Source organism: Oncorhynchus mykiss, chromosome 21 (assembly GCF_013265735.2).
Source record: "Oncorhynchus mykiss isolate Arlee chromosome 21, USDA_OmykA_1.1, whole genome shotgun sequence".
NCBI classification, from domain to species: Eukaryota; Metazoa; Chordata; class Actinopteri; order Salmoniformes; family Salmonidae; genus Oncorhynchus; species Oncorhynchus mykiss.
Window position 1 is genome coordinate 41,977,176 of NC_048585.1, and position 14,360 is coordinate 41,991,535.

Here is a 14,360-nt window from a genome sequence, read left to right on the forward strand (position 1 = left end):
CAGAAGTGTATCTGGTTGGTTCGGAAAGCAAAGAAAAATCCAAAATCTAAAGTTGGAGAATTACAGAACTTGGTTGCATTTTAGGGTCACCAGGACTCAAATCTACAATTAGATGCCACCTCCATGCCAATAGACTCTTTGGAAGGGTTGCCAGAAAAAAAGCCTTGATTAAGAGTAAATGTAAATGGAGGGTGAGGGATACATTTGTATGCGTTTCTGTGCGTGGAGTAAGTTTGCTAATAGGCATTGGCACTTGGATTGAAACCGGTGCTACTGAATAGTCAGATGACCCGAAAATAGAGTTATTTGCCAACACACAGCAGTGGTGGGTTTGGCTTCAAAAGAAAGATGCATATGGCTAGTTGCCATATGGCCAAAATAAAAGTGAAAAATGATTTTCTCTAACATTAAAGTAAAAAAACATATAGTCACAATAAACTATGTCGAAACAACTCTAACTGTTATATGGCTAGTTTCAACTTTGAATTTATATCAAATGTAATTAATAATTTCATGCATTAGTGCCTTGAATTTGTCCTCTGGTGTGACATTACACTTAATGTGAATACATATATGAGTGCAGCAAGAAAAGAAGCGTCCTCTCACTGTCAACTGTGTTTATTTTCAGCCAACTTCACATAGGTAAATATTTGTATGAACATAACAAGATTCAACACCTGAGACACAAACTGAACAAGTTCCACAGACATGTGACTAACAGAAACTGAATAATGTGTCCCTGAACAAAGGGGGGGGGGGGGCAATATCAAAAGTAACAATCACCATCTGGTGTGGCTACCAGCTGCATTAAGTACTGCAGTGCATCTCCTCATCATGGGCGGCACCAGATTTGCCAGTTCTTGCTGTGAGATGTTACCCCACTCTTCCACCAAGGCACCTGCAAGTTCCCGGACATTTCTGGGGGGAATGGCCCTGGCCCTAGCCCTCACCCTCCGATCCAACAGGTCCCATACTTGCTCAATGGGACTGAGATCTGGGCTCTTTGCTGGCCATGGCAGAACACTGACATTCCTGTCTTGCAGGAAATCACACACAGAATGAGCAGTATGGCTGGTGGCATTGTCATGCTGGAGGGTCATGTCAGGATGAGCCTTCAGGAAGGGTACCACATGAGGGAGGAGGATGTCTTCCCTGTAACGCACAGCGTTGAGATTGCCTGCAATGACAACAAGCTCAGTCCGATGATGCTGTGACACACCGCCCCAGACCATGACGGAACCTCCACCTCCAAATCAATCCCGCTCCAGAGTACAGGCCTCGGTGTAACGCCTATTCGATAAACGCGTATCTGACCATCACCCCTGGTGAAACAAGACCACGACTCGTCAGTGAAGAGCACCTTTTGGTCCAGCAACGGTGGGTTTGTGCCCATAGGCGACGTTGTTGCCTGTGATGTCTGGTGAGGACCTGCCTTACAACAGGCCTTCAAGCCCTCAGTCCAGCCTCTCTCAGCCTATTGCGGACAGTCTGAGCACTGATGGAGGAATTGTGCGTTCCTGATGCAACTCGGGCAGTTGTTGATGCCATCCTGTACCTGTCCCGCATGTGTGATGTTCGGATGTACCGATCCTGTGCAGGTGTTGTTACACGTGGTCTGCCACTGCAAGGACGATCAGTTGTCCGTCCTGTCTCCCTGTAGCACTGTCTTAGGCATCTCACAGTACGGACATTGCAATTTATTGCCCTGGCCACATCTGCAGTCCTCATGCCTCCTTCCAGCATGCCTAAGACACGTTCACGCAGATGAGCAGGGACCCTGGGCAACTTTCTTTTGGTATTTTTCAGAGACAGTAGAAAGGCCTCTTCAGTGTCCTAAGTTTTCATAACTGTGACCTTAATTGCCTACCGTCTGTAAGCTGTTAGTGTCTTAATGACCGTTCCACAGGTGCATGTTCATTAATTGTTTATGGTTCATTGAAAAAGCATGGGAAACAGTGTTTAAACCCTTTACAGTGAAGATCTGTGAAGTTATTTGGATTTTTATGAATTATCTTTGAAAGACAGGGTCCTGAAAAAGGGAAGTTTCTTTTTTTGCTGAGTTTAAAAAGGTTTAATGATTCCCAAAAAGACAATAAATATATTTTGACTTATTATTTAGTTACTTCTGTATTTAAATTAGTAATCATATTATGTAATTTAAAATGAAAAACACATTATTTCTTTGCATAATGATGATAATCAAGTGTCTCATTTTGGGTAAGATTCACAGTAATTTCACTAAATCTAGATAAAAAGCAATTATCTTACTTCTGTACTATTATAATGTTACCTGCCTCATGCTTAAGAATTATTTTTACATTTTGTCCAAGACAAGACCTTTTTTTCCTTTCATTTATTGCCGTCACCCCATTGGACATTATGTTCCACCAATGGACAATACACCGTTTCAGACCACATTCAAAAATGCTTCTAAACATCCGTTCTAAACATCCTGATAGCACCCCGTATGGACTTTGGGTCTACTAAATGCACATGCCCCCGAAGGTCAGCGCTTGTTGGCATATCTTAGCACAATAATTGCCACAGCTATCCAGGTAACATTGGAGCAATAAATGGAACCATAACTGATTTAATGAACCATTCACAGATTCACTGAACCAACCGTGTGTAAAAAGACTTCGAGCAGGGGGGGACAGTCTTTAGAAGAGGCATGGCTGATAAGAGAATTGTGTCCTCCAGGTACATCACCCAATTTAATTATATTACTCTGTCTGCAAACCAGAATTTGTAAGATACTGGTCGAATGAAACAGACGGAGGCCCAGCTAAATGGTCAAAAAGGTGGTTACGGAACGTTCTACCCTCAAGAATACAAAACAATTCATTTTATACTGACTTTTCACGCCCACACATACACACAAACATACGCACACACATACACACATTTTATTATCCAATAGGCCACAAAGTGTCCCATCCCATCCCCCCTTTAATACTTGGCTCCGCTCCTGTATCAATATTGCCGCAAATCTTGTAACGATCGTCTGTGGTGGAAGAAGGTGAGGACCAAAGCGCAGCGTGGTAAGTGTTCATGTTTTTTAATAAAGTAATGAACACTGAACAAAACAATAAATGTGAAGTAATCAAACCGAAACAGTCCCGTGTGGCACAAACACTAACACGGAAAATAAACACCCACAACTCAAAAGTGAAAACAGGCTACCTAAGTATGATTCTCAATCAGGGACAATGATTGACAACAGCCTCTGATTGAGGGTCTGGGTGGGTGTCTGTCCGCAGTGGCGGCTCTGGCGCGGGACGTGGACCCCACTCCACCATAGTCCTTCTCCGCCTCTCTACCCGCCTCTGTGGCCTCTTTAACGCGGCGACCCTCGCCGCCGACCTCGGACTGGAGACCCAAGCCACGGGTCCCGAATGGACGGGAGATTCCGGCAGCACCGGACGGACGGGAGACTCCGGCAGCACCGGAGTGAAGGGCGATTCTGGCAGCTCCTGGCTGACGGACGGCTCTGGCAGCTCCTGGCTGACTGACGGCTCTGGCAGCTCCTGGCTGACTGACGGCTCTGGCAGCTCCTGGCTGACTGGCGGCTCTGGCAGGTCCTGGCTGACTGGCAGCTCAGGACAGACGGGAGACTGGCAGCTCAGGACAGGAGGAAGGCTCTGGCAGCGCTGGACAGGCGGGAGCACCTGTAGGAAGGAGATGGAGAGACAGCCTGGTGCGGGGGGCTGCCACCGGAGGGCTGGTGCGTGGAGGTGGCACCGGATAGACCGGACCGTGAAGGCGCACTGGAGCTCTCGAGCACCGAGCCTGCCCAATCTTACCTGGTTGAATGCTCCCCGTAGCTAGGCCAGTGCGGCGAGGTGGAATAGACCGCACTGGGCTGTGCTGGCGAACCAGGGACACCATGCATAAGGCTGGTACCTTGTACCCCGGCCCGAGGAGATGCACTGGAGACCAGATGTGCAGAGCCGGCTTCATGGCACCTGATGCCCACTCTAGCCCGGCCGATACGAGGCGCTGCAATGTACCACACAGGGCAATGCACACGCACAGGGGACACCGTGCGCCTCACGGCATAACACGGTGCCTGCCCGGTCCCTCTCTCTTCACGGTAAGCACGGGGAGTTGGCTCAGGTCTCCAAGCTGACTTAGCCACACTCCCCGTGTGCCTCCCCCAAGACATTTTTGGGGCTGCCTCTCGAGCTTCCAACCGCTCCGCCGTGCTGCCTCCTCATACCAGCGCCTCTCGGCTTTCGCTGCCTCCAGCTCAGCCTTGGGGAGGCGATATTCTCCAGCCTGTGCCCAGGGTCCCTTGCCGTCCAGAATCTCCTCCCATGTCCAGGAGTCCTGCAATCGCTGCTGCTACTGCTGCTGCTACCCGTTACCACGCTGCTTGGTCCTTTGGTGGTGGGTGTTTCTGTAATGATCGTCTGTGGTGGAAGAAGGTGAGGACCAAAGCGCAGCGTGGTAAGGGTTCATGTTTTTTAATAAAGTAATGAACACTGAACAAAACAATAAACGTGAAGTAATCAAACCGAAACAGTCCCGTGTGGCACAAACACTAACACTGAAAATAAACACCCACAACTCAAAAGTGAAACCAGTATGATTCTCTTTTTTTTACCCCTTTTTCTCCCCAATTTCGTGGTATCCAATTGTTGTAGTAGCTACTATCTTGTCTCATCGCTACAACTCCCGTACAGGCTCGGGAGAGAGCCGAAGGTTGAAAGTCATGCGTCCTCCGATACAGAACTCAACCAAGCCGCACTGCTTCTTAACACAGCGAGCATCCAACCCGGAAGCCAGCCGCACCAATGTGTCGGAGGAAACACCGTGCACCTGGCCACCTTGGTTAGCGCGCACTGCACCCGGCCTGCCACAGGAGTCGCTGGTGCGCGATGAGACAAGGACATCCCTACCGACCAACCCAGACAACGCTAGGCCAATTGTGCGTCGCCCCACGGACCTCCCGGTCGGTTACGAGAGAGCCTGGGCGCGAACCCAGAGACTCTGATAGCACAGCTGGCGCTGCAGTACAGCACCCTTAACCACTGCGCCACCCGGGAGGCCAAAGCAGACAAACTTAAATCAGTTTTACCTTACTTCTACCAGCATGTCACATGTGCAAGCAGAGGGAATAAATCTCTAAACCACCATTACTCCACACACAGAGACGCATACAAATTTCTCCCTCGCCCTCCATTTGGCAAAGCTGACCATTATTCTATCCTCCTGATTCCTGCTTACGAACAAAAACTAGAGCAGGAAGTACCAGTGACTTGCTCAATACAGAAGCGGTCAGATGACACGGATGCTACGCTACAGGACTGTTTTGCTAGCACAGACTGGAATATGTTCCAGAATTCATCCAACGGCGTTGAGGAATATACCACCTCAGTCACCGGCATCATAAGTAAGTTTATCAACGATGTCATCCCCACAGTGACTGTATGTACATTTCCCAACCAGAAGCCATGGATTACAGGCAATATCCGCACCGAGCTAAAGGCTATAGTGCCGCTTTCAAGGAGAGAGTTAGAAATCCAACGCTTTAAAGAAATCCCGCTATGCCTCAGACGAACCATCAACCAGGCAAAGCGTCAATACAGGACTAAGATTTAACACCATAATGTCCACAAAGCTTATCACTAAGCTAAGGACCCTGGGACTAAACATCTCCCTCTGCAACCGTATCCTGGACTTCCTGATGGGCCTCCCCCAGGTGGTAAGGGTAGGCAATAACACATCTGCCACGCTGATCCTCAACACTGGGGCCCCTCATGGGTGCGTGCTTAGTCCCCTCCTGTACTCCCTGGTCACCCACGACTGTGTGGCCAAGCACGACTCCAACCCCATCATTAAGTTTGCTGACGAAACAACAGTGGTAGGCCTGATCACCGAAAACGATGAGACAGCCTATAGGGAGTAGGTCAGAGACCTGGCAGTGTGGTGCCAGGACAACAACCTCTCCCTCAATGTGAGCAAGACAAAGGAGCTGATCGTGGACTGTAGGAAAAGGAGGGCCGAACAGGCCCCCCATTAACATCGATGGGGCTGAAGTGGAGGGGTCGAGAGTTTAAAGTTCCTTGGTGTCCACATCACCAACAAACTATTATGGTTCAAATACACTAAGACAGTTGTGAAGAGGGCACGACAACAGCTTTTCCCCCTCGGGAGACTGAAAAGATTTGGCATGAGTCCCTAGATCCTCAAAAAGTTCTACAGCTGCACCATCGATAGCATCCTGACCGGCTGCATCACCGCCTGGTATGGCAACTGCTCGGCATCTAACCGTAAGGCGCACAGCAGGACAAGCTTACTGACATCCAGTACCTATATAGTAGGTGGTGCCAAAAATTGTCAAAGACTCTAGTCACCAAAGTCATAGATTGTGCTCTCATCGCAAGTGGTACCAGAGCGCAAAGTCTAGGACTAAAAGGCTCCTTAACAGCTTCTACCCCCAAGCCATAAGACTGCTGAACAATTAATCAAATGACCTCCAGGCCTATTTACATTGACCCCCCCCCCCCCCCCCCCCCCTTTTTGTACACTGGTGCTACTCACTGTTTATTATCTATGCATAGTCACTTTACAAATTGCCTCGACTAACCTGTACCTCTGCACATTGACTCGGTACTGGTACCCCCTGTATATAGCCTCGTCATTTTGATGTCGTTTTTGATTATAATTATAATTGTTTTTACTTTTGTTTATTTAGTAAATGTTTTCTTAACTTAATTTCTTGAACTGCATTGTTGATTAAGGGCTTGTAAATAAGCATTTCACTGTAAGGTCTACATCTGTTGTAATCTGCGCATGTGACAAATAACATTTGATTTGATTTGATGACTATCGGGTTCTTGGTCACCTCCCTGACCACGGCACTTCTCCCCCGATTGCTCAGTTTGGCCGGGCAGCCAGCTCTAGGAAGAGTCTTGCTGGTTCCAAACCTATTCCATTTAAGAATGATGGAGGCCACTGTGGTCTTGGGGACCTTCAATGCTGCAGACATTTTTTGGTACCCTTTCCCATAGGATGGGGTACCAAAATGTCTCTGTGCTCTACAGACAAGATGTCTCTGAGCTCTACAGACACTTCCTTCGACCTCATGGCTTGGTTTTTGCTCTGACATGCACTGTCAACCGTGGGACCATATATAGACAAGTGTGTGCCTTTCCAAGTCATGTTGAATCAATTGTATTTACCACCGGTGGACTCCAATCAAGTTGAAGAAACGTCTCATGGATTAATAATGGAAACAGGATGCACCTGACCTCAATTTCGTGTCTCATATCAAAGGGTCGGAATACTTACGTAAATAAGATATTTATGTTTTAAATTTTTGGGCAAAAAAAATGTTTTCGCTTTGTCATGATGGGGTGTTGTGTGTAGATTGCTGATGATTTTAGAATAAGGCTGTAATGTAACAAAATGTGAAAAAAAGTCAAGGAGTCTAGGAGAATATTTTCCGAAGGCACTGCTTACATTCCAAAGGCATCACACCAAGGACTAAGAAATGGATCCCTTTGATGGCAATGGCAGGGAAGTGCAATGTTTTGATAAATACTTTTGATATAGCCTCCAATCTATTCAGTCCATGTGCTCCAGCCATGTATTCTGTACTTCCTCACTACAAGAGAACCCTCCCTCAGCGCAATGGTGCCCAAATGCTGGCTCATTATTTAATCAAGTAATTGTGTCACACCAAGTGGACATTGCTTTTGGGGACAACATTTAATCAATCAAAACAATTTAGAAATATCATTAATAGACTTGGGGACTATCATTTCCTGAAATAATCTTCTGAGTTACTAAAAGAGTAGGTGAAAGGACTTTTATTCATTTTTTCATTAATTTACTTAAGTTCAACGTTCCACAACCTTACCTGGGACAGTCACACCATTGGGCAATTGTCACATTTGGTTAAAATGGTAAGAAAACAAATAATACACTGCATGAATTTACTCATGATCCAAATAAAAAAGCTTTGAATATTATATCACTGTTTTAGCCAATTTAAATTAATTTATATTTGTGTTTGCCATCATGGACAAAAGACAGAGGCTGTTATTTATTAATTAAAACATTTTTTAAACTTTATTTAACTAGGCAAGTCAGTTAAGAACAAATTCTTATTTTCAATGACAGTGGGTTAACTGCCTTGTTCAGGGGCAGAACGACTGATTTTTACCTTGTCAGCTCAGGGATCCGATCTTGCAACCTTTCGGATAACCTTTTGCTCTAGGCTACCTGCCGCCCCGTTATACCCATATGCAGAAAATAACTTCACACCTACTGTAAAATATGGTGGTGGATCTTTGATGTTATGGGGCTGTTTTGCTTCCACTGGTCCGGGAACCCTTGTTAAAGTAGAAGTTTTATTTTTTACAACCAATTCACAATTTGTTTAAGTAAATGCCATGTTATAGAAGGTTCCAGACACCTTTTTTGGGATATCACGTTTTTGAGAAACTTGCCCCAAACAGTAAATCCCCTCCTCATCCTCGTTGTGTAGTATGAGGGCCCAGAAAAAAACATGAACAAAAGTTCCAAAAACACTCAAATACAGCCTTTTAGAAATGGCAACTCTTTGTATATTGATGCAGGACTTTATCCGGAACGTTACAGTGCCTTGCGAAAGTATTCGGCCCCCTTGAACTTTGCGACCTTTTTCCACATTTCAGGCTTCAAACATAAAGATATAAAACTGTATTTTTTTGTGAAGAATCAACAACAAGTGGGACACAATCATGAAGTGGAACGACATTTATTGGATATTTCAAACTTTTTTAACAAATCAAAAACTGAAAAATTGGGCGTGCAAAATTATTCAGCCCCCTTAAGTTAATACTTTGTAGCGCCACCTTTTGCTGCGATTACAGCTGTAAGTCGCTTGGGGTATGTCTCTATCAGTTTTGCACATCGAGAGACTGAATTTTTTTCCCATTCCTCCTTGCAAAACAGCTCGAGCTCAGTGAGGTTGGATGGAGAGCATTTGTGAACAGCAGTTTTCAGTTCTTTCCACAGATTCTCGATTGGATTCAGGTCTGGACTTTGACTTGGCCATTCTAACACCTGGATATGTTTATTTTTGAACCATTCCATTGTAGATTTTGCTTTATGTTTTGGATCATTGTCTTGTTGGAAGACAAATCTCCGTCCCAGTCTCAGGTCTTTTGCAGACTCCATCAGGTTTTCTTCCAGAATGGTCCTGTATTTGGCTCCATCCATCTTCCCATCAATTTTAACCTCAATTTTGCATCTTCCCTGTCCCTGCTGAAGAAAAGTAGGCCCAAACCATGATGCTGCCACCACCATGTTTGACAGTGGGGATGGTGTGTTCAGCTGTGTTGCTTTTACGCCAAACATAACGTTTTGCATTGTTGCCAAAAAGTTCAATTTTGGTTTCATCTGACCAGAGTACCTTCTTCCACGTTTGGAGTGTCACCCAGGTGGCTTGTGGCAAACTTTAAACGACACTTTTTATGGATATCTTTAAGAAATGGCTTTCTTCTTGCCACTGTTCCATAAAGGCCAGATTTGTGCAATATACGACTGATTGTTGTCCTATGGACAGAGTCTCCCACCTCAGCTGTAGATCACTGCAGTTCATCCAGAGTGATCACGGGCCTCTTGGCTGCATCTCTGATCAGTCTTCTCCTTGTATGAGCTGAAAGTTTAGAGGGACGGCCAGGTCTTGGTAGATTTGCAGTGGTCTGATACTCCTTCCATTTCAATATTATCGCTTGCACAGTGCTCCTTGGGATGTTTAAAGCTTGGGAAATATTTTTGTATCCAAATCCGGCTTTAAACTTCTTCACAACAGTATCTCGGACCTGCCTGGTGTGTTCCTTGTTCTTCATGATGCTCTCTGCGCTTTTAACGGACCTCTGAGACTACCACAGTGCAGGTGCATTTATACGGAGACTTGATTACACACAGGTGAATTGTATTTATCATCATTAGTCATTTAGGTCAACATTGGATCATTCAGAGATCCTCACTGAACTTCTGGAGAGAGTTTGCTGCACTGAAAGTAAAGGGGCTGAATAATTTTGCACGCCCAATTTTTCAGTTTTTGATTTGTTAAAAAAGTTTGAAATATCCAATAAATGTCGTTCCACTTCATGATTGTGTCCCACTTGTTGTTGATTCTTCACAAAAAAATACAGTTTTATATCTTTATGTTTGAAGCCTGAAATGTGGCAAAAGGTCGCAAAGTTCAAGGGGGCCGAATACTTTTGCAAGGCACTGTATATTCCATTGTTCATGATTTTTCTGGGGCCCCCATACTACACAAGGAGGATGAGGAAATGGTTTTCTGTTTAGGTAAAATTTCTAAAAAAATAATGAAATCACACAAAAAGGATCATCCAGCAAGACAATAACCCCAACCACACAACAAAATCCCCAAAGAAATGGTTCATGGACCACAAAATCAACATTTGCAATGGTCATCTCAGTCTCCGGACTTAAACCCCATTGAAAACCTGTGGTTTGAATTGAAGAGGGCAGTCCATTTGCACAGACCGAAGGATATCAAGGATTTTGAAAGATTTTGTATGGGGGAAGGGTCTAAGATCCCTCCCAATGTGTTCTCCAATCTCGTAAAACATTTTAGAAAAGGCTCTCAAGGAGAGGGTACCGGATTATTGAAAACAGAGGTGCCAAACATTTTTTATATATTTTTTAGATTTTTGTTTATTATTGTTAAACAAAATATTGTTCTCTGAGAAATTGTATTAGTTTAAAATAATATAATTTCCCTTTTTTTAGCATGCAATATATCTCAGTATTTCTATTATTTATTTCACACAGTCTTTTTTGCTCATCTTTATCAAGGGTGCCAATGATTTTGGACCTGACTGTAGATACAGACAGAGAACACTCACACAGATATACACAAAGAGATAATAAGGACACACACAAACACAGAAACAGAGGAAGAGAGAGAATAGGGAGTCCCTTGTGACACTGCGACAATCTAACATGAATTAGTTGGAACACAAACACAGAGGAAAATAGAGAGGATGATGTGGTGTCACACTGTCAGGCTAAAGTAATGTGTTTTAAACTGAGTGACTGACTGAGGTTCTGTTGTTGATACTGGTTTTGTGCCAAATGGCACCCTATACCCTATTTAGTGTGCTACTTTTGACCAGTACCTACAAGGCTTATTCATTATGATCGATAAGGCAAAACTGGTTTGAGATCAGTAATCATACTAAATGACATAGTCATAGTTCTGCAGGGAGCAAAAATTCTAATTTTCTAGTCACAACATTGAAGCATTGTTGCCCACCAGGAGAGTTAGAGCAAATTACATGAGTACACTCTTAAAAATAAAGGTGCAAGTTGGAACCAAATGAGGTTCTTGAGAGCGATGCCATAGGGGAACCATTTTAAGGTCTCTGAAGAACTATATGGGATGATTCGTTGAAGAGCCATAAAAAAATCAAAAACCAAAAATGTTTGGCCCTCTAGGACCAAAATTTAATAGCCCTGCTAAAGGTTTTTAAGATGTATTTGTATATTTCCCAGGGTGCCTTTCCAGTGAATTTTAGAGTTACTAGTACCACCCATAACTGTGTTTGCGAGTGACTGGTTGTTACATTCATACATTTTCACTTATATGGCCTTCACCACGTGAGAGCCTAAGTGAATATGTTGTCATTAAAATAAAATTATTAAAGACAATGCAATACATATTTCATAAGGCCTTTTGAGTTAGTTTAACCCTAAAAGTGTTCGTAGTTTACAGGTCTCATTAGGCATCCAAGTCATATTATGCTGGATTGCAAAGTGATGTGTAATTCCTTTTTAGAATGTTTTACTCTTAATAACTGCCAGAGTTGGGGAAACTAAAATGAGACTGCCTTAATAATCTAAACTGGGAAAACCATTTCAGTAACGGATGCAATAAGTCCAAGTAACAGATTGGAATACTTCAGAAATGTTTTTTTATTTATATTTGAGTAGCATAATATTAATTAATCAATCAATGTACATGCAAAAACATAGATGTTGAAACAAACAATGGTAAAAAATCAACCTGCAATAGAGCATGCTGAGAAATATAATAATGATGGCCATATTTTTGATTCAACTCTGGTTATTAACACCAACACTGGAGTTATTTTACACCACTGAGTGTTCATTTAACTCTTCACAGTTTTAATTTAACTATTGAATCAACACTAGAAATGTTTGACTGAAAAATCAACACTAGTTATCACTGGCCAATGTGTTGTGTGCTATGAAAGGTTTGCTGTGTGCTATAAAAAGGGACACATCTGCAGGCTTCCATACATTTCAAGTACCTTTTAGAATTCTGAAGATGCCACGTCAAGAACCCCACACTTAACTCACAGTTTTTTTTCAGTGCACCTGATAATGTTCTCTTTCTCTCTACTGAACACTTCAGTTTACCAGAGGTGCAGTTTGGAGTGCTGGCTCTGGATCACTCGCTCTTTCTCTTTTTGCCTCTCTCGCTCTCTCTTTTTCTGCCAGTGGTGGGTGGTCGTTTCCTTTCAAATACTTCATCTGTGCTCCATTGAGCTTGTATGGCCGCAATAAGGACAGTGAAATTGTCCCAGAAGTGCAGACCTCAAACCCTGTCGCAAATCTGGCACTCCAGACATCAAGCTCAAGCGAAACTATCTTTTCAAAGTAATTGTAAAATATTTCCAATACTGTTTGGACCCAGGTGGTATGGTGTATCAGTGTGTGCGGCAGGCAGGGTCAGTGCGTGGGAGAGAGAGTAGATGAGACTCGTCAACAGTAGGCAGATAGAAGAACAGTAGCTTCAGGGGCTTCAAGTGGCTGTTTACATCAGCGATTGAAGTGGGCTATGGTCCATGGCTCTGTGACCGAACACATTAGTTCACACATCAAGAGGACACTAGAGGCATGTGTGGGGGGAGATAGCTTGAGAAGCTAAAAGGACTCTGAATAAACAACACACACACACAAACATACACACACACACACACACACACACAGAGTAATAGACACGCACACATGCACGCACGCACACACACAAGTGAGAGATAGAGATTGAGAAAAAAAACACAGTTGAAGAAGAGAGATACTTTGAATAAGATGCAAATGAGCTGACACAAACGGATGAGTATAATATGGAGAAATCCGGAGGGAGGACCAGGTGGAGAGGAGGAATATTGAGGAGACGTAGGTGGGGAAGGAGTGGGCATGGAGTGAGAGAAGGAGAGAGGGAAGATAGAACCAAATAATATTTACAAACTCAAAGGAGACAGCCAGCCTTGACACACGCACACACACACACACACAAACACGCACAGCATTGGCGATTGGACATTTTTCAAACTGTCATTCTGTTGGCTGCCGATGCTCTATTCTAGTTCTTTTGGATTTCAGTGCCGCATTTCAGACAATGGATCAAAACATCTCTATTGACCGGCTGGAGAGGTGGGTGGGAATCTCTGCCGTTGCCCTCGACTGTTTCAGGTCATTTCTATGTGGCGGACCTTTCTCAGTGAGCATGGGTGGCTCTGTATCGTCTCCAGCACCTATTCACTATGGTGTCTCTTAGTGTTCAATTCTGGACCCCTATCCTTTTTTCCCCTGTACATGCTTCCCCTTGGTGACATCATCCACAATCATAACAATCAGTGTCACTGCTGTGCGGATGAAAAGCATTATTACTTACCAATCAGACCCTGTGAACAAGCTAGCATAGCTACCCTTCACAAGTATTTTGCGCACATCAAATGTTGGATGTCTGACCATTTTCTCCTGCTCAATGATAAGAAAGCAGAGGTTGTTTTAACCTTGGTCATTTGTCCACCAATGTAAAGCCTACGGCCAGAAACCTTGGTTTCTTCTTTGACCCTGACCTAAACCTCAGTTTAAATGTAAAGAAGGCTGTACAGTCCTGCTTTTATCATCTATGAAATATAGCTAAAGGCCCATCTTATTTCAGTTGCTGATCTGGAGATCAGTCACTTTTACAATATCTTTTAAAATTGTATTAATCATGTTTAAGGCCAGGCTTGGTTTAGCCGCATCCTATGTCTCTCATCTTTTATCTCACAACAAGCCACAAGCCAGGAACTATGAGATCCTCCGGCAGGTCACCGTTGACCATTCCAAGGTCTAGGTTGAAAATAAAAAGAGACCGAGCATTTGCCATTAGGGGCCCTAGACTTTGGAATTGGTTTGCCAAAGGAGATCAGGGTTGCAGATTCAGTGGCTCTTTTTAAATCCCCGCTGAAGACACTCAATCTCGAGATTGCTTTAAATGTAGGATTTGAATTATTTGAATAAGCTCTTTTTTTCCTTCTCAATCCTCCTGTCTCTGTTTCTTTGTTAGTACTTTTATTTTATTATTTTATGATGTG